The sequence below is a fragment of the Macaca nemestrina genome, chromosome 5 (assembly GCF_043159975.1).
Source record: "Macaca nemestrina isolate mMacNem1 chromosome 5, mMacNem.hap1, whole genome shotgun sequence".
NCBI classification, from domain to species: Eukaryota; Metazoa; Chordata; class Mammalia; order Primates; family Cercopithecidae; genus Macaca; species Macaca nemestrina.
Window position 1 is genome coordinate 101,864,154 of NC_092129.1, and position 22,237 is coordinate 101,886,390.

Sequence of the window (22,237 nt, forward strand, 5' to 3'; positions counted from 1 at the left end):
AACAAGGGAACTATATCAACTAAAAATCTTCTGCATACCAAAGAAAACAACCAATAAAATGAGAAGACAACTTACAGAATGGGAGGAAACATTTAAAAACAATATATCTGACAAGGGGTTAATATCCAAAATACATAAATAACATATACAACTCAATAGCAAAAAATCATATAACCCAATTTAAATATAAGCAATATACTTGAATAGAAATTTTTCAAAAGAGCACGTACAAATGCCCAATAGGTATATGAAAAGGTGCTCAACACCACTAACCATCACAAAAATGCAAATCAAAACCACAATGAGAATCACCTTACACTTGTTAGGATGGCTATTATTAAAAAACACAAGAGATAGCAAGTGTTGGTAAAGATGTAGAATAATGTGAACTGTTGTACACTGTTAGTAGAAATATAAATTAAAAATTAAAAACAGTACTACCAAAAAGGTAAGTGAGAGCCCTTCAACAGCCCACATTCCCACTGTGGACTCCCATAGCTACAATCCTAGCTATGAGAGAGCCCCTCAACCATCTTTGAGCCCTGAAATTAACAAACGGAGCTGCCAGGAGATTACACAATCTAACTGTGATGGCACAGTTAGAGAGAAGGAGCCCATCCTAGGTCCCACACATTCCCTGAAACCTAAGCAGCTACAGCAAGGAGCCATTTTAGAGTCCTACCCATAACAGACTGCACACTGTCCTGGAGCCCAGCAGCACCAGGGCTGAGGAAAAAGAGAAGCACAACTAAGAACCCAAAAGCAAATGCAACAAAAGCAAAATAGATAAATGGGATGTAATTAAACTAAAAGGCTTCTGTGCAGCAGAAAAAATAATCAGCAGAGTAAACAGACAAACCATAGAGTGGGAGAAAATATTTGCAAAGTATGCATCTAATGAAGAACTAATATCCAGAATCTACAAGGAACTCAAACAGATCAGCAAGAAAAAAAAACAAACAAGTAATTCCATCAAAAACTGGGCAAAGGACATGAATAGATGATTCACAAAAGAAGATATACAAACAATGAACAAACATATGAAAATATGCTCACCATCACTAGTTATCAGAGAAATGCAAATTAAAACCACAGTGAGATACCACCTTACTCTTGCAAGAATGGCCATAGTTAAAAATAAAAAAAAAATAGTAGACATTGGTATGAATATGTTGAAAAGGGAACACTTTTACACTACTGATGGGAATGTAACTAGTAAAACCACTGTGGAAAACAGTATGGAGATTCCTTAAAGAACTAAAAGTAGAACTATCATCTGATCCAGCAACACCACTAACGGGTATCTTCCCAAAGGAAAAGATGTCATCATATAAAAAGACGCATGCACATACATGTTTATAGGAGCACAAATCGTAATTGCAAATATATGGAACCAACTTAAATGGCCATTAACCAAGTGGATAAAGAAAATTCCATATACACCATGGAATACTACTCAGATGTAAAATGGAACAAAACAATGGCCTTTGCAGCAACTTGGATGGAGTTGGAGGCCATTAGTCTAGGTGAAGTAACTCAGGAACAGAAAACCAAATGTCATATATTAGTGGAGGCTGTGGTGAAGTTTTGCTGGGGACTGGAATGCCATGTAGGCCAGTCTTTTGGTCCCACTGGTGTCAATGGCAGGCTGAGCATCTCTGTTTTGGGGCCCTAGAGTGATGTACACTGGTACTGGTATTAGCAGGTCCAGGCAGAAAATATCATAAAAGGGAGCTAAACTATAAGGATGCAAAAGCAGAAGAATGATATAATAGACTTTGGGGATTCAGGGGGAAGCCTGTGAGGGGAATGAGGGATAAAATACTATATATTGGGTATAGTGTATGTACATGGCTCAGGTGATGGATCCACCAAAATCTCAGAAATCACAACTAAAGAATGTATCCATGTAACCAAAAACCACCTGTTCCCACAAAACTGTTGAATTAAAAATATATGTATACAAACAAGGCCAGCTTCACAGACATGCAATCTATGCACATGGCTTCATGCTCAGAACTTAGTATAATGATCTGCTGTTGCCATTTTGAAATTCTAAACAATTTTTGAACACAGAGACTTCTACTTTCATTTTGCACTGGGCTCTGCAAATTATATTGCTGATCCCACACATGTGTATGCATGCACACATGCACACGCACGTGCACACACACACATTTACAATTATGAAATATTAAACCATATTCTTAAGCCTTATAATATTCCTAACATACAACAATTCAGGTTTAATTTTGGCAATTAAACCTACCGACACTGAATCAGGAAAAAATTAAAAACTTGAATAGACTAATAATGAGTAGCAACATTAACACAGTAATAAAAAGTCTCCCCAAAAGGAAAAGCCCAAGACTGAATACATTCACTGCCAAATTCTACCAAACATATAACGAACTAATATCTATGCTCCTCTATCTATTCCAAACCATTGAAGAGGAGAGAATTCTCCCTAACTCATTCTATGGCACCAGCATTAATCTGATACCAAAACCAGACAAGAACACACACACACACACACACACACACACACACACACACACACACACTATAGGCCAATACCCCTGCTGAACATAAACACAGGAATCCTCAGCAAAATACTAGCAAACTGAGTTCAACAGCACATCAAAAAGATAATACACCATGATCAAGTGGGATTTATATCAGGGATGCAAGAATGTTTTAACATACAGAAATCAGTAAATATTATATATCACATCAACAGGATGAAGGACAAAAACCATATAATCATCTCAATAGACACAGAAAAATATTTTATGTAATTGGATATCCTTTCATGAGAAAAACTCTCAACAAACTAGGTATAGAGGGATTACATCTCAAAATAATAAAGGACATATATGACAAATTCACAGCTAAGATTATACTGAATGGGTTAAAATTGAGAGCCTTTCCTCTAAGAATTGGGACAAGACAAGGATACCCACTTTCACTACTCCTATTCAACATAGTACTGAATAGTATAGCCAGTGCAATCAGGTAAGAAAAAGAAATAAAAGGGATCCAAATTGGAAAAGAGGAACTCAAATTGTCCCTTTTTGTAGATGACATAATCTCTTTTTTTCCAACTTTTATTTTAAGTTCTGGGGTACACGTGCAGGATGTGCAGGTTTGTTACATAGGTAAATGTGTGCCATAGTGGTTTGGTGCACAGATCATCCCATCACTCACATAGCTAATAACCCAGCATTTATTAGCTATGATGCTTTTCCTCCTCCCACCCCTCACCCTCCGACAGGCCCTGGTGTGTGTTGTTTCCCATCCCCCATGTGTCCATGTGTTCTCATTATTCAGCTCCCACTTATAAGTGAGAACATGTGGTATTTGATTTTCTGTTCCTGTATTAGTTTACTAAGGATAATGGACTCCAGCTCAATCTATGTCCCTGCGAAGGACATGATCTTTTTCCTTTAATGGCTGCATAGTATTTATTCCGTGATGTTTATGTAGCATGTTTTCTTTATTTAGTCTATCATTGATGGGCATTTTGGTTGACTGCAGATGGCGTGATCTTATATTTGGAAAAGCCAAAAGACTCCCTCCACCAAAAATCTTTTAGATCTGATAAGCAAATTCAGCAAAGTTGGAGCATGCAAAATCAATGTACAAAAATCAGTAGTGTTTTTATATACCAGCAATCAAATAGCCAAAAGAAACAAGAAGGCAATCCATTTACAGTAGCTACAAAAAAATACCTAGGAATAAATTTAAGGAGGTGAAATATCTCTACAAGGAGGACTACAAAACACTGATGAAAGAAGTTGAAGAGGACACAAACAAATGGAAAGGCATCCCATACTCCTGGATCAAAAGAATTAATATCATTTAAATGGCCATATAGCCCAAAGCAATATATAGGCTCAATGTGATCACTATCAAACACCATTACCATTTTTCACAGAAATAGAAAAAAAATCCTAAAATTCATATGGAACCAAAAAAACAAAAGAAAGAAAGAAAGAAAGAAAAGCCAGAATAGCCAAAGCAATCCTGAGCAGAAAAAACAAAGCTGGAGGCTTCACACTTCCTAACTTCAAAATATATTATAAGAGTAAAGTAACCAAACCAGCATGCTATTGGTATAAAAACAGACACATAGACCAATGGAACAGAATAGAGAATCCAGAAATAAATCCACATATTTACAGCCAACTAATTTTTGACAAGATGCCAAGAACATACACTGGGGAAAGGACACCATCTTCAATAAATGGTGCTGGGAAAACTGGATATCCATAGGCAGAAGAATGAAACTGGACCTCTACCTCTCACTATATACAAAAATCAACACAAGATGGACTAAAGACTTACATGTAAGACTTGAAACTATAAAATTATTAGTAGGAAACACAGTGAAAACACTTCCAGACATTGGTCTTAACAAATATTTTATGGCTAAGACCTCAAAAGCATAGACAACTAAAACAAAAATAGACAAATTGAACTATATGCAACTAAGAGCCTTCTGAACAGCAAAGGAAACAATTGACAAAGTGAAGAGACAACATGTTAAATGGGAGAAAATATGTGCAAACTATTCATCTGATAAGGGACTAATACCTAGAATATACAATAATATACAAACAACTCAACAATAACAAAGCAAAACAAATATTTCATTAAAATGTGGAAAAATAACATGAATAGACAATTCTCAAAAGAAGACCTAAAAATGAACAGCAGGTATATGAAAAAACGCTCACTATCACTAATCATCAGGGAAATGCAAATCAAAACCACAATAAGGTATCATTTTACCCCAATTCAAATGGTTATTATTAAAAAGACAAAAAAAAAAAACAGATGCTGGCAAGGATGCAGAGAAAAGGGAACTAACTCTACAGTGTTTGGGGAATGTAAATTAACACAACCACTATAGAAAACAGTAAGGAGATTTCCCAAAAAAGAAAAAAAAATGGAACTACCATATGATTTAGTAGTCCCACTGCTGGATATCTATCCAAAGAAAAGAAAATCAGTATATCAAAGTGATACCTGTACTTACATGTTTATTACAGCACTATTCACAATAAAAATAATATGGAATCAACCTGTGTCCATCAACAAATTGATAAAGAAAATGTGCTATATACACACAATGGAATACTATTTGGCTATTAAAAAAAATGAAATTATGTCATTGCAGAAACATGGATGGAACTGGAGGTCATTATGTTAAGTGAAATAACGCAGGCACAGAAAGACAAGTACTGCATGTTCCTACTCATATCCGGACTCGAAAAACTTTATTTCATGAAGACAGAGAATAGAATGATAGATACTAGAGGCTAGGAAGGGTGTTAAGGTAGGAGGAGAAAATGAAGAGAAGTTGGTGAATGGGTACAGGCTTACTGTTAGATAGAAGATTGTAATGTTCAAAAGCAGACAAGGGTGACTATAGTTAGCAACAGTATATTACATATTTCAAAGTAGCTAGCAGGGAAAACCCAAGATGTTAACATACGAAAATGATAAATACTCAAGGTAATGGATGCTCCAAACTCACTGATTTGATCATTAGACATATATACACATAAAAAATACTCACATGTACCCCATAAATATGTAAAATATTGTATAACTATAAAGAAAAATATATATACATAGATAAAAACTATAATTGAATTTTAAAAATAAAATTAACAGAACTGCTATATGATTTAGCAATCCCCCTTCTGGTTATATACCCAAAGGAAATGAAATCAGTATGTCAAGGAGATATCTACACCCCTATGTTTATTGCAGCATTATTCACAATAGTCAAGATATGGAGTCAAACTAAATATCTGTTAACAGATGAATGGAGATAGAAAATATAGTACTATATATTTATATGCAATAGAATGTTGCTCACTCGTAAAAAGAAGGAAACCTTGCAATTTTTATGAAATGAATGAACCTGGAGGGTGTTAACGCTAAATGAAATAAGCAAGACACAGGAAGAGAAATACTATACGATCTCACTTATATGTGGAATCTAACAAAGACAAACTCATAGAAGCAGAGAAGAAAATAGTGGTAGCAGGGGACAGAGGCATAGGGAGTGGAGAGATGTTGGTCAAAGGGTACAAAATTTAAGTTATGTGTGATGAATAAGTTCTGGAGATCTAATGAATGACAAGGTGACTACAGTTGATAATATTGTATTGTATTCTTCAGGTTTGCTAACAGAATAAATCTTTAGTGTTCTCACCACCACCACCATCACCACCACCCCCCCCACACACACACACATACACACACACAGAGGGAGAGAGAGAGAGAGAGAGAGAGAGAGACTGAGAGACTGAGAGACTGAGAGAAAAGATAACTATGTGAGGTGATTAGTTTGATTGTGGTAATAATTTCACAATGTATATGTACATCAAAGCATTATGTTGTACACGTTAAATATATGCAAGTTTTTGGTTATTTATACCTCAATAAATGTAGGTGTGGGAAGAGAATTGTAGTATCGAGGCAATACTACCTTGGGGATGGGGTAGAAGAAGGGGATTTAGGAATGAAGTTATTGTTAACTTATCAATCTTTTCATTCTAAGCAGTAGAGCAGTATTCTTCATGGTTATCTTGTCCCTGGCTTATCTGTCTGGTTTTGTTGTTCATCATCCTCCAAGAGTGTACCAAGTTCCCACTTGCCGTTGGCCCCCAAACCCTTTTTCCATCTTCCTGTGAACTCTCTCCTAGCATCTGCTCCTGTCTGGCTGCTGCTTATTCTTTAGGTCATATCTTAGACGAGTTTGCCAGAGTTCCAATCACTCCTTTTGTACTCTTCACACCTTTACTCATTTTTATCATCCACCAAGTCCTAAAGGCTTTTGAATTTGTGAACCCCAAGACCAACATAGGGGTTAAACTAAATGATGTCCTGGGGTCCTTTGTGTACAATTTAGGGAAGATTTGACGAAAGCTTTGCAGTATGGTACTCCATCTGATTTGGCTTCTTAGCTTTTTGACTAAGACAAAGATACCCAAAAACTAGTTTGAGGTTTTTTGGGTTTTTTGTTTTTGTTTGTTCTTGTTATTGTTTTGTTGTTATCCCCGACATTTTCAGGGGTAATGAACAGCTTTGCTTTACATTAGAGAAAATGCTGAATTCTGTTCTGTCATTTTAGGTTCTAAATAATAAAGGTACATAAGTAGTATTTTCTGCTTCATAAGTTTCCTCTAAAAAGCTCTATTAAGTCCTAGATTGTAGATGAAATAGTCCCGGGCACTGCTTAAAAGGAATAGATAGGCAATTGCCAGAAAAAAATGGTATGTAAATAATTCAGCTATGGAAATCTATCTATTTATCTACCTATGTATCTATCTGCTTGTCTTTATCTATCTTTACTATACAGACAAATATTTATAATACCTGTACAAAGTACCGATTTAAGCAAAATTTCTGCCCTGTTTATGGCACGCATAATTCTCAGGCCATAGACTCAAGCATGCAAAATGATTTTTTGCCATAATTCAACATATTTTCTATCCCTAACCCCATTCTCATAGATGGAAGAAAGTCAATTTCAGTCGATTCAGTTTTAGGTCACTACTGGGTCTTTCAGTTGATCGGAATCCCTAGGTCTGCATATATGTCCCAGGTGCCTAGAGAGAGTGAGAGTCAAGGTATCAAGAGAGTAGTGGGGAGTGTCCCATATTTGATTGTCATCTCTTCATCTGGGCACTTGAGGAGTCATCCCAGATGCAGACAAGCTACCTCCATATCCTTAAAGATCACTGCTGCATTTTCCTCATAAAGCCTTAGGAGGCCTTGCCAGGCCTTCCAGCTTTCTCTGCCATGCCTGCACCTCTCTCAACCATGCTGTTCCTCTTCTTCCTTCTCCATACTCAACCCCTACTCCTGGGAGCGCTCAAAAGTTCTCTGGAGTTAACTCAGGCACATCTCCCTGCAGATACCTCATGCAGCCTTTTCTCTCCTCTTTGTCCAGGCCAGGCTGGGCTACAAGTTGGTCAAGAATGGTCACATAGCCATGGGAATGTCTTGACATATTCTTATAGGACAGGAAAGACATTTCAAAAATATGTCATTGTGAGAAGGTTCTGAGGTTGATATGAAATAACCCAATATAAAGGATACTGAACAAAGTAAGGGATTAAGGTGAAACTTTGAAGAAGCTGAAGGAGATGGGCTCAGCCAAAGGATTTACACAGAAGAGCTAATGCTCTTGACAATGATCTCTAATAAAAGATGCTGCCAGGGTGTCTTATTTAGAGTGGAGGAAACATGGTACATGCTACTGTTTCTAGAAATGTTGAAACATAAGTAGACTTAAATGTTATCAGATCACCTACTGGTCTCAAACAGCAGAAAGTATCCTAAAACCCCAGATGTTTGGCTCATTTGCTATACATAATATAGAATTCTCATCCGCTCCTTGGTTTAGAGGTGTGACACCATTTTACCTGCCCAGTTTTTAGGTCTGAATTTAGATAAGTGTTTTCGAATAATAGAAGGCAAACACCATGTATTAGTCCATTCTCACACTGCTATGAGGAAATACCAAAGACTGGGTAAGTTGTAAAGAAATGACATTTAATTGACTCCCATTTCTGCAGGGATGGGGAGGCCTCAGAAATTTTACAACCATGGCAGAAAGGGAAGCAAGTGTCCTTCTTCACATGGTGGTAACAAAGAGAATGAGAGGGGAAACCAAGCAAAGGGGGAAGCCCCTTATAAAATCATCAAATCTTGTGAGAACTTACTATCATGAGAATAGCATGGAGTGGACCACCTTCATGATTCAATTACTTCCCACTGGGTCTTTTCCATGACACACGGAGATTGTGGGAACTACAATTCAAGATGACATTTGGATGGGGACATAGCCAAACCATATCACACCACTTCTTAAGTGATATGTTTTTGCCCATTTTCTAAAATAGGTTTTCTGGCTCTAAAAGTAAATACTTTCATTGTAGAATATTTGAAAAATATACACAACTCATAAAGAATAAAATGAAATCACCGATAATTCCATCAATCAGAGATAAGCACAGTTAACATTTCGATTCTGTAGTTGCAGTCCTTTTCTCTACACAAACATGTAAATTTCTTATTACAAAAATGTGGTGATACCTCACATACTATTTTCTAACACAGTCTTCCCCTTCAATTTATTGTGAACATTTTCCAAATTGTTAACAACTCCTAGAAAATAATCCTTGGTGGTTGCTTCAGATTCAAGTATGTTTATATACCATAATCCATTAATCCAGTTCCCTATGGTCTAACATTTAAGTTGTTTTCAATTTTTTGCTATTACCAAAAGCACAGCTTTCTTTAAAAATAGTAAGGAATAAATTGCTATTGCAATTACCACTTAATTTTTTTTAGAACACTACACAAATCAATTTTAGAGAGTGAAGAATCCAGAAAGAAAGGATCACTTTGGTAACAGTGTTGAGAATTTTTAGAGGCTGTTTAAATAAAGGTTAAGGTGACTTCAAGAAAGAAGTTCTAATCACGAATGGGACAGATGACTGGCATTTGAGCAAAGAGTATAAGAGAAAGCAGAACTACATACAGAAATGTTGAAAATGAATGTGAGGAAAATTAAAGAACAAGGCAATGTAGAGTGCAAAGCTGAGATCTTAAAATTATTGTTTAAGAAGCAATTTTGTTGTCTTTAATGGCAAACCAGTCAGGTGCTAAAAGCGTCAAAGGTTCACGAAACAGTCTGATGCAGAAAGCTTGTAGACAAAGATTGTGTGGCCTCCTTGCTTACAGCTGTGCACTGAGTTTTAGCATCAAGCCAGTCCAGTTAACATACTGACTTGTGATATTTACAGACATGAAATTGTACTTACATATATAAAGACACAAAATTATACCTGCATATAATCTAAGGAAGACAAAAACAGTGCAAGTCTGCAAAATTCTATCCATATCCAAAGTGTCTCTGGGAAGTCCAGTCCCTGGTGATTTATTTGTCCTACCCCATAAGTAACATCATTTTGAAATGATTTTTAAACCAAATGATTTTCTTCAACTTGAAATAGAAACATGTGAGGACATAAAGTTAAAAAAATATATATTGAGTCAGAAAGTGTTTTTCTCCGTATTCACCACATTCAGAATTACTTAGAGAGACCATGGGTATTTTCAAAGAAAAAGTATGGTTATGATTCCCCAAGACTCTTCCCTTGTTCTAAGTGCAACCCAAGCAATAGCCCATTAGGGAAAGCTCTGACCCTAACCTTCAATTTGTGTCATGAAAGATGGTGCTAAAATTTTTTCACCCTTTAGATCTTCTCAGAGAGGTACTCACAGTTGGGCAAATGAAAGTGTTTGTGACATTAAAAGGCAGCAGTGTGTCCTGGCCTACAGTTTGTATCACAAGTGACAGGTCTGAATTGCCTTCTACTCAGGCAAGCAAAAGAGAAAGTTAAAAAAGAAGTTCAAGGATTAAGTTTCCATGTGTGTCTCCATTCACAACAGATGGCCTCCACACGGACAAGCTTTACGCATTTGGTGATCTCCAGATGGGCAAATAAAATGCCATTTTGATCTTATTGTAAATATGGGAGGGAGGTTGTTACAAGCTTTCAATCAAACAGAAAGGAAAATGAATTTCCTCCAGGCAGGGACCTTAAGATAAAAGAATAAACATTAAGGCAGTATAAGGATTCTACATGTAAATATACTAGTCTTTTCTGAAGCTTAAAGTTTAGTTTGTTGCAAGTTCAATTTATTGTTAAATTTGTTGCAAGCCTTAGAGAAATTGTTGAACAATTTTGATAGGTTATACATATGATATATTCAAGAAAAATCTTGTATTCAATTTTTGGTAAGTCCTGTGAAATTCAGTAGGCATTGGGGGGGAAAAAAACCCTATTATAATAGTTTCATTGAGTTTCATACTTAATTTTATAATTATCTTCCTATTTAAAGCACACATCCTTAAAATTATGTTTTTTTAAATCTCTACTAAGCAGTCAATTTTTCTTCAGAATGTATCCTTTCTTTTTCATTTTCACAACTAAAACCACATTCCATATCATCCGGCGCCCCTTTGATTTATGCAACACTGCATGCAGTTGATGTTTTGCCTTTGATTTGGTGTTTCATTCTGCTTCCCCACCTGAGCCAGTCAATCAATATTCTTCTCAATTATGTGACACCCCCTCCATCGTGTACACGCACACACACACACACGCCCACACACACACAAACACACATCTAAAAATATATAATTTCAGTAGCTACCCCATGACTGAAGTTAGAACTCTGACTACAGCAAGGACATTTAATTATCAATTTGGAAAAATACTTGCCTGTGTAAACTTAATTCTGAAAAGCAATTGCTCTGCTTTGAAAATAGGACAATGATAATACACACATGGGTAATATGTAGTTACTCTAGTGATGGATATACTAAAAGCCCTGACTTCACCACTATAGACATCAATGTAACAAAACTACACTTGTATCCAACACATTAATACAAATAGAAAAATTCATCGTAATACACACTATTTTGATTCCATAATTATGATTAAATATCACAGACTTTGCATTTCACAGTAGAACACCAAACTTCGCCAACACACTCATATGGAAATATTTAATTAATGCCTGTATCTTTAAAGCAAACAACCTAGCCCAGTACTAAGCATACGGTCAACTCTTAGTTAATAATGATGGAAAGATTTTTTTTTAAATCTATGAATGTCTGAATTTTTAAAAAATCCAGTAGCCTTTGATAGCTACAGTTTAGCGTATTGAAGTGAGGCCCAGATACAATACTCAGAATAGTGTAGTGAGGAGCAGCACTGCCTATTGCTCATCACCACAGGCCCTGAAGTCCAAAAGACCTGGGCCCTAATTCTGGGTTCTAAACTCTTACACATTAGCTTTTACCCTGGGAAGTTACTTGCCCTTTCCAAGCTTTAGTTTCCACATACATTGAGTAGGCAAAATAGTAGTAGATACAACACAATAGGTTGTATGGGGATTAAATCAAATGGTATATGTAAAGCCCTCTGTGCGTTTTAGCTACGTCTCTTCCGCACAGCTATGACCATGTTCCGCATCAGTACACGTTTTCTTGATACACTCCTAGAAGAAAGGGCTCTGGCTATGCCATTTAGGACAATGTTGAGCAAAACATCTCTTAGGTACTTTATTATGCCTTTGGTTTATTGTGACGATAAAAATTCCGTTGCCACGTTCCCCCCCCCCCACCTTAATCCTCTATTTCAACTGCATCAAAAATCTTATCCTTCCAATAAATCCTGCTATTTTACACCTCCCTGATTTCACCCTGTTCTCTCACCTATAACACCATTCTCTTTCCCAGAAGTTCGAGGAACTAGCAAGTCACCCAATGGTTTTCTAGTCAGCCGTGATGTATGTAAAGGTAACCTGGCTCTGACACCTGTTCCCTCACCCATCACCAGACTGATGTGGCTGCTTTTGATTGTCTGCACCTTTGTCTTCTTACTTTATCACCCAGTAGTACTCCTTTCTAGTAATCACACCTTCATCCAAAAAGGCCAACTGTTCCTGGAAGACAAGAATGACCCTTCACTCAAGAGTGTAGAAGAGACTATGGCCATAAGACCACTGAACACAACTAAGAAAATAGCCTGGGATTTCACCCAGGTGGGTGCCTACCACCTCAGCTATATTGTGATCCATGTCCTCGAGGCATGATTGGATCTGTAAACCCCGACAAACTTCTAATGCTTGGAATTTCTGCTCCAACCCATTGAGAATCCACTGTTGTAACTGCACTTGAGATTTATACTACTCCCTGCTTTACTTCCCCCACAGGGCTTTTGTTTATCTGAATCTTTTCATTTGATCTTGCTTTATGATACACTGGCAGCTCCTTGTGTAGTATTTCAATAGAAGAGGTGTCTGCCTGATCATCTGCTAGAAAAGGGGCTTTTTAAAATACCTAGGTCAGTCATGGTGGTTCACACCTGTAATCCCAGCACTTTGGGAGGTCAAGGTGGGAGGATCACTTGAGCCCAGAAGTTGAAGACCAGCCTGGGCAGCATAGTGAGACCTTGTCTCTACAAAAAGCAAACAAAAATTAGCCAGGCATAGTGATGCATGCCTGTAGTCCCAGCTATTTGGGAGGTTAAGGTGGGAGGATCGCTTGAGCCTGGGAGGTTGAGGCTGCAGTGAGCTGAGATTGAGTCTTTGCACTCCAGCCTGGGTGACAGAGTGAGACTTTGTCTCAAATAAAATAAAATAAAGTAAGTCTACTTGGGCATAAAAAATTAAGATTCATAAAACACTTAAAAACATACCTTCGTTTATTGACCATTCAGCATTTTAAAGATAATGTCTTTAAAATACTTGAAAAGGAATATATTAAAGGAGTTTATGGCAGAATATAGTGAAAGAAGCACACACTTGGAGTCAAACTGAGCTCTTATAAGCTACGTGAGCTCTTCATCTGTTTCTTTGCCTGTTAAAAAAAAGGTAAGCATATCTGCCTACCTACAGTGTAGAATTGTGATATGGATGGAGTGAGATAATTCAAGTATGTAAGGTACCTGTTGCAATATGTGAGTCATTAGTAAGGACCCAATTCTTTACTCATACCCTCCTTTCTGCCTGCTCTACCTCTCTTCTCTGAGTTAGAGGATAGCAGATGAGAAGGCAGTTATGTATGCCTAGCATCTCCCTGGAATAGGCATTCTTGACTCACTGTTCAAATTTACTTGCAGAATGCAGAGATGATGACATTGTCAGCACTCAGAGGAAGGGTAATAATGGGTTCATTCTAGCAAATTCTACCTAAGCCAAAATAATATGCCATGACTGTCTGATAGAGAAAGTTGCTTTTTTCTCCCTTGCAGGTCTGACCAACGAAAAAAAAAATTGAGAATTTTTTTAAAGGTGAATTGAAAAAGACCTGTGAGGAATGGCAAGGAATTTCAAGCAGAGCATTGCAGTGTCAGAAGACAGAATAACTAAAGAACACTGCATGCCAAGAACGGTAGATGCAGCTGCTTCCAGAAGGGGCTAGGCTTCTTTCTTCTTTTCTCTTTGTGTTTTATCCTTCTCCCTCCAAGTTACCTCCACATGGCCCTCACTTATTGAAAGTGTATGACAGGTTTGAGTTCTAATTGTATACCACAGAGCCTGCCCCACACCTTGCTGGGGTTTTCTTTCTCCAGTCATCACCTGAAATGGTTTCTTATTCTTCTTATTATTATTGTTCTTATGCCCCTCAAATCAGTTGATTATCTTACAATGAGCACTTTTTCCACAAAAGCTGAAGTCTCTAAATGCTGGATCTTTACAGAGTCAAAGTATCTTTCAACTCTGTACGTGGTTTAGTTTAGTGTTCAGAAGAAGTGAGTTTATGAAAGGCAAGAAGGTTTTTTATATGAAAACTTGCAATGTGTTTCTCTCTGTGGCTGTCTCATTTTCCCCCAGCTATAGGTGCCCGCAATAGCTGACAGTCATGCAAAATCATACTTTGAGCAAAATTTGCTCCTGATTCTATAGAAATCTCAGATGGACAAATCATCAACTTCTCATATATTTATCTGAATATTTAACCTTGTCACCTAGAATTTCTGTGAATTCTAGAATATTTAAATAAAAGTGGTTTCTTGTCAATGAAAGAAGTTTGCATTAAAAGCTCAAAATATTGCTGTCTAGATATGTTCTCTACTTCTCCCTGATAATAACAGATAAGACTCAAATGGATTTCCCTGTAAATTTACTTTATTATGTTTAATATACTAAAATTTATAATGCAGATGTTTAGTTTTTGGAAGGAGAAAAATGACAGTTCTTGGCAATTTTTGTCTTTCTACAAATACAAATGACTGTGGAATCATCTCTGGGTTCTCTGGTCTTAAAGACACATACATGCTAAGTTTATAATTTCATGATTTCTCCATAGAATTATGCACTATTCTAGAACCTAGATCTGAATGGATGCCTCTGTGAATTAAAATGCCAAACTCTTCATCAGTTTTCATGATCAAGAGAAAACAAATAGATTATTTTGACATTTTAGCAATATATTAAAAGAGAAAGACTGATCTCATAAACTCTGTGGTCTGGTCCTGGCTGATGTAATTATGCCAGGAGTCCCCTGTAAAAGTAATTAGGGAAGTTGAAAAAGTGAGCACTCCCCAGATGTGATCTTACCAGTGGCCTTAATATATGACATCAATGAGTTAAATGAGGAAACTACCAGAGGCCAAACATCTAGGTTTTAAGTTTCAGACAAGGTTTTTGCTTGTGTTCACCTCAGGAAATGAATATTGCATTCATAAATTGTTGTTCTTATCCAGGAGATGAACCATAGCAGTTTCATTTAGCCCTAGAGTATTAAATTTCTTTAACACTTTGCCACATTAGAATATGTTTTCCATCTGAATCTGATGATGCAATATTTGAAGGGAGAAATAGTTAGCCAAGTGACATTCCATAACAAGCCATAAAAGTTTATGATGCACATAGTAGGATAATTGGCACAACAGGAACTGAATACTTCCTCATGGATAATATTTGATAAGATATGGCATGTACAACAATCATAACATTTCAATCAACCAATGATGGCTACTTTAGAATGCATTTATTTTATTGTTTCCATAATGAATTTTACAGTGCCAGAATTGGTTCTACTCTACTAGAAAGATGAAAAAAAGAACTATATTCTTTTTCCTCCTACATGTATTTTCCATTGTAATATTTTGCTTGTGCATTTTATTCTTTCCTCCCACCCCCTATTAGATTGTTTCACCACAAGCTGTTGACAAATGATTTGCTGAAACCCAAAGCTAGTGGACAGAAATGTATTTTTCTGGTTGAGTCAGCATTCTTTTGGTAAAGTCCTTTTACAATATTAATTAAATCATTCATAGACAGTGTCCTTTCTCCCAGTTTCCAGATTTTCTAAACCTTACACCTGTTTTTCTTTGGGTTTTGTGCTATATCAGCTTATAAATCATCCTATATTTCCCAGTATAGTTTCTTATGAAATAACACTTTTTCCCTTCAACCAAACTTTCACCCAACTGTTTTCAATAGTGGCAGTCAGGCCTGAAGTTGTCAATCAAAGAACAGCTTATCAGTCTGAGCTTTTTCTTTTTAAGCTTTTACTCAGTGACTTTTGAGACCTGTCAACACCCAGTTGATTTTAACCCTAACAATAAAGTCACACTCTATCTCCCACATAGAAGCTTTAAGATTAAATTCTGATGTCATATACGTCATATTTACATAGTTAAAACTCATAACAAGCAACCCACAGGCAATAGGATGTAATAACCATGCAACAGAGCCATTTCCTGTCCCCCTTTTTCTCTCACACTATGTTTTGTGCAGCTTATTGGATGTGAATGTTATGAAAATGAAAATCGTCTGGGAGAAACCTGCTGGCCAGGTCTGAGGTTTAGAATAATTCAACTGGAGGAGTATATAGAGTTGTAAATGCTTGGCCACCTCCTACATTATAAAATAGGAACACTTTCAGCATTCCTTTCATTTCCAGAAAAAGGAAAAATGAGAGGCCACAATTACATGCACTAACAGCTGATTTTTAACGTCTTTAATTCTTCTAGTATTAAAGGAAAATGACTAACTTGGAGTCAGAAAACTTGAAACCCCAAAAGTTTTACAGTTTTTGTTTTTCAACACAAGACACCTATTTCAAATGCATTGCAAGGTGAACTTTAACCACAGATGCGATTTGAGATTCAAATCTATTGTGGCGCTTTAAACAGCCAGTTTAGGGAGTTAAGCATTTTCTTCACAATCATTTTAGAGCTGGAAATAATGTCATTTTAAAGGAAGAAAATGAAAACCACTGTCTGTGATTTAATTTGAAGTCTCTATCATATCAAAAGATTAGACTTGAAGTAAAAATATTGACAAGAAAATAAGCCTCCAATGGAAGGATATTATATACCATGATGTGGGCACTATTTTGTAGTTTCATTATTTAAAGGGTAGCAAAATGGAATACCTAAAATACCATTTCAAAATAAGTTTTTATTTCTTCTGGGACTGATGTTTCTTACTATTCAGGCTAAAAGATGTATACTTTATTTAACAACCAGACTTTATCCCAATGTTAGAAAACATTTGCATTGCCTTTCTATAATATCTGAAAGGTGCAGTCATATTCCTCATGTAAAATGACATTAAGAAAAACTCAATAGAATTAATATTTTCATAGTTTTAATTGTCTGGAAACAAAATAAAATAAGTAGAAAGACTATACTAGTTCTCTTCATGGAGTCTCAAATTCCGTAGTTTCCACACAAAAATAATGCTATTTCAATATTGTTTTTATTATCCAAACTACATAGGAAGCCAATTTTTGGACTCACTGATTTGTTCAAGCAAACAAAATAGGACTCTTAGAAGTATATAAGCTTTCTTAAACTCCAAGCAATGAAAATCCTTTTATTTGTGAGCAAAGGATGCATTTATACATCCTCTCTTTCTCTCTCTCTTGCTCTCTCTCTCCCCATGTGTGTGTGCATATGTGTGTGTGCATGTGTGTGTGTGTGTGTGTGTGTGTGTGTGTGTTACATCACATACTTATGGGATTCAGGAAAGGACTTCTCCATCTGGACCTCAAGCTTTCTCCTCACTAGTCCACCACTAGGTCTCAGGGTCTACTAACAGAATTCATTCCTCTTTATTAGATATTTTATCTCTAATAGTTCACAGTTCAAAGGAAAATAATCCTAACATAACAGTTTGTGAACTATTTGTGAACTATTCCCACATCCATGAGTTTTGGGGGTCACTATTCTAGGTACCGGGGGGAACATCAGAAGCACTAAATCTCCTACCTACTAGAAAATGAAAGAGACCAATAGATCTCATTAAAAACAAGAAGAGAGAGAAAGGATGGTTATAATAAAAGGAGCTAAAGAGGAGTTCCCAAGATATAGAGAAGGAAATCAAAACAGAAAACCAGAAGATGGCAAAAGCGAAGTTCTTTGCAGTTTTTAGTAGTTTTTCCTTTTTCAGAGGAAAGCTTTGTGGAATAAACAAAATCAGTCATGCCAGTGAATAACTTTTAACTGCAAAAATATCTGACATTGTAACCCAACCATTTTCTATATGAGGAAAGAACTATTATTAAATATTCTATAGAGTTGCAAACTTTTCCATAACATTTAAAGAAACTTAAGTTATTAATACAATTGCTGTGAAAACATAAAACTGAGACATACCTCCATATTAAAAAAAAAGTTACCATCTTGTCTTTTCCTAAATCTTTTACTTCTTTGCTAAAGTAAACTAAGGTTGAAGAAAGTTTAAAATAGTTTCTCAGAACTATAAGTCCTGTTGAATGTAAGCCACTTAGAAAAGGGTAATTGGTCAAAAATTATTGATCTCCGTCAGCTGGTATCAAATATAAGACTAGATTCAACTCCTTGAGTCTTTGATAGCAATTACAGATGAGATGCTTTGGAGTTTGTGTTTAATTCAGTGGACTGTACGGTATATTGGACAGATCTCAATATGTTTATGAAATCACAAATAGAGTTGGAAATCTTAGGAAATAAACCAAAGAGATCATCCTCTATGAGGTATAACTATAAAGTAATAGAATTAATTTTTAATCAACATTGAAGAATTTATACATGCAAATTGAATATTGTCCCTTTAAAAACAATGATGTTGCAGACACTACACTCATCTAATTGTTGCTGTCAGAAACTGAGGCAAGGTCTTTCTTTGGAAATGGAAACACCTCTTCTTGGCCGGACACAGTGGCTTACACCTAGCTACTTGGGAAGTTGAGTTGGGAGGATGCCTTGAGCCCTCGAGTTCAGGCAGTGAGCTATAATTATGCCACTGCATTCCAGCCTGGGTGACAGAACTGTCTCTATAAGTGGGAACCAAATATTGGGCACACATGGGCATAAACATAGGAACAATAGACACTGAGGACTAGTCAAATGGGGAAGGAGGTAGGGGAGCATGGTTTGAAAAACTGTCTATTGGGTACTATGTTCACTACCTAGGTGATGGAATCCATACCCCAAACCATGGTATTGTACAATATTCCCGTGTTAACAAACCTGCACATGTACCCCTTATGTCTAAAATAAAAGTTGAAATTTTTAAATAAATAAATGTAATAGAAAACCTCTTCTTCTGAGGATAAATCTGAAATATTTTAATGAATGAAGTTGTACAGCCCCAATTCTGGTGACCAGAGTAAGTAAACTGAAGGGTAGAATGTTGAGCAAAATTCAATGGAACCATAAATGAAATTTTTAAATAAAATTTGCATTGTTATGCATAATAAAAGTAACTAACACAAAATTCTACTAAGTGCCACTGTTCTGATCATTTGACAACCACAATTTCAAGCCATGCTAGCACAACACTGTGATGCAAGTTGCATCGTCACTATTTTGAAGTTAAAAATACTGAGGCAAAGAGGAGGGAAAATACAGCTAGTAAGTGGCAAAACCAAGGATTTAAGCCTGGGAAGTCACTCTCCAAAGTCCTTGCTTTTAACCATAATCCTAATTTAACTCTAAGGCTGGTTTTAAAGAGAAGTCCTAGTGAAGTTTTGATGTAGTGCCATAGGCTGTTAGATTTAACATTTTATTCACTATCAGCTCTCAACCTTCACAATGTAATAATTTGCAATTATTCTAAGGATTTTAATCTTTTTGGCTAGCTTGCCAAAGCCTATCACATAACCAGTGACTGAGCCTTTACTCACCATCTAGCCAGCCCATTTCAGTACAGCTCTGAGACAATTGTGGAGAATTTTATACCACAATGCCCTCTGAATTTGAGGATTCGAACATTCTCAACATACAGTGTCTGCAAATGTCAGGGTCTCTTGTAGGTACACAAAATTCCATCATGGCAACTTTCCATGGCAGCATTTATTGAGATATTACAAATTTAGCGTGTTTTGAAATACTCAAAAGAATGGGGAATCAGAGCAAGGGCAAGAGTACCTGTTATGACTTTGGGTAACTTAGTTGATTTCTCTGAGTCTTAGTTTCTTCATCTGTAAAACAGGGGTTTCATCATCACAGGGTGTGTGAGAATTGAGTAAAATATCTAATTTTGCACAGCAAAATTTGTGGCAATATACCTTTCATAAATATGAGTTCTTTTCCTTTTTCAGCAATATCCTTGGATTCCCCAACTGAAAAATTATCCTCCAAATTCATCGACTCAGCTTTCTAAGAGCATTCGGGAGTGTAATTTTAATACTGTAATTTAGAGGCACAGAGGAAGGCTATTTTTACTGGTCTTGTTCATGATTCACCCCTGCTATTTTATTTGCCTGAAGTTTAGTGCCTGCAGCGGGCACCAATTGGGCTCCAACTGATAGAGACAGCACGTGGGAGGAGGTGTGGAGTCTGACAAAGGGCTTGCAGCTGTTGAGAGAGCAATTGGACGAGGCAGCCAACACCAGAAGCATCTGGTAAAACCGACATTTTTTCAACAAATTGACATTTCTGTCATAAATGATAATTCCCAGGTTTCATTTAACTACATAACTACATTTGGGGGAAAAAACTATTTTTAGTGGGAAAATGAGAAGATAGGGGTAGTTCCCCATCTGATTATGCCTTTCCATAGAGGAAGGGAGGGAGACCCTTTCTCTGGACACAATAAAGGCTAAGGAATCCGAGCCTTTTTCAGCAGCACAGAGAAGGCATGAGAGGAAGCATGAGAATTTTTTTTCTTTTCATGGGACCAAGGAAGCTTGAAAAGTTCACTAGGGTGAATCTCAGGAAAAACGACAGAAATTTTATTGGTGAAAAGTGTGAATCAAGATTATTAATCAAATATCATTCACTGATCATCAGGTGTCATCAAACAGATGTTCCAAGGGATCTCTGAGCTGGCAGTTTCAAACTTTGCCCAGTTGTCCTTTCCCTAAATGCAGATCAAGTATCATATTGGCCTTGAGAGGTGATTCCAGATGGAGAGACATGGAAGGAAGTAGGATCTAGAACAACTTGGAGTCATTACCCTTCTAAATATATTTTAGGTGGCTGGGGTGTTCACAGGAACAATGCGGTGATTTGGTTCACCCTAAATAATACTAAGATTTGACATCCAGGACTAACTGAAACCAAAACTTCCCAGCCCAGAATTTCTCTGGCCTAAGGATGATGCTCCCCTATCCAGACTGACCTACCACCACTCACAATCATTCTTTCGGGAAACATTTACTAAACACCTACTGTCTGCCAGGCATTGTTATTGCTGTTAGAAAGTTAAGAAGTAATTACAAAAGCAAACAAATAATTCCACCCAGCTGGAGTTTATATTCTGGTGATAGAAAGAGTAAACAAGGTACATTAATAAAATATATAGTATAGTATATGGTAGTAAGTGCAGGAAAGGGGAATAGAGAGTGAAAGCAGAAGCTTCAACTTAAACAGGGAAGGTGAGAGAGAGAGCCTCCCTGAGAAGCGTGGACTGTTTCAGGCCAGGAAGGAAGGGAGGAAACCTGCAGGTAGCTGAGAGAAGCATATTCCAGGTAGAAGCATGTACAGGTGCAGGGGCTGGGCCAAGGTGTCCAGGGAGGGTTTCAGGAATAGAAGTGAGGTCAATGTGAAGCAAGCAACAGGGAAACTAATAGAGGAGGTCGGGGTAATGGAAGTGGGGACAAAGGTTATGAGGGCCTTTTGACTTTTACTTTGAGTGAGATGGAAACAGAACACCTACCATATTCCAGACATCAAATGAAGGGCTTTTTTACAAATATTCTCTCTAATGCTACCAAGCAGATGAAATTAGCTCCTTTATTAGACAAGGCAACTGCAACCAGAGCTCAGAATTAAGAACTTGCCAAAGACCATATAGCTATGAAATGAAAGAGCCAAGGATGCACACCAGTCCATGCTGGCCAGAGCTTTAACCCAAACATACTGTGAGGCAGGTGAGAATCAGAAGCACTAGACAAAGTGTAACCTGCCCAGTTGTAGGTGTATTAGGCTGTTTTTGCATTGCTACAAAGAAATTCCTGAGACTGGGTAATTTACAAAGAAAAGAGGTCTAATTGGCTCATGGCTCTGTAGGCTTTACAGGAAGCATGGTGTTGGCATCTGCTTGACTTCTGGGGAGGCCCCAGGAAGCTTACAATCATAACAGAAGGCGAATGGTGAGCAGGCATGTCAAATGAAGAAAGCAGAAGCAAGCAAGAAAGAGAGAGAGAGTGGGAGGGTGGGAAGGGAAGGTGTCACACACTTTTAGATGA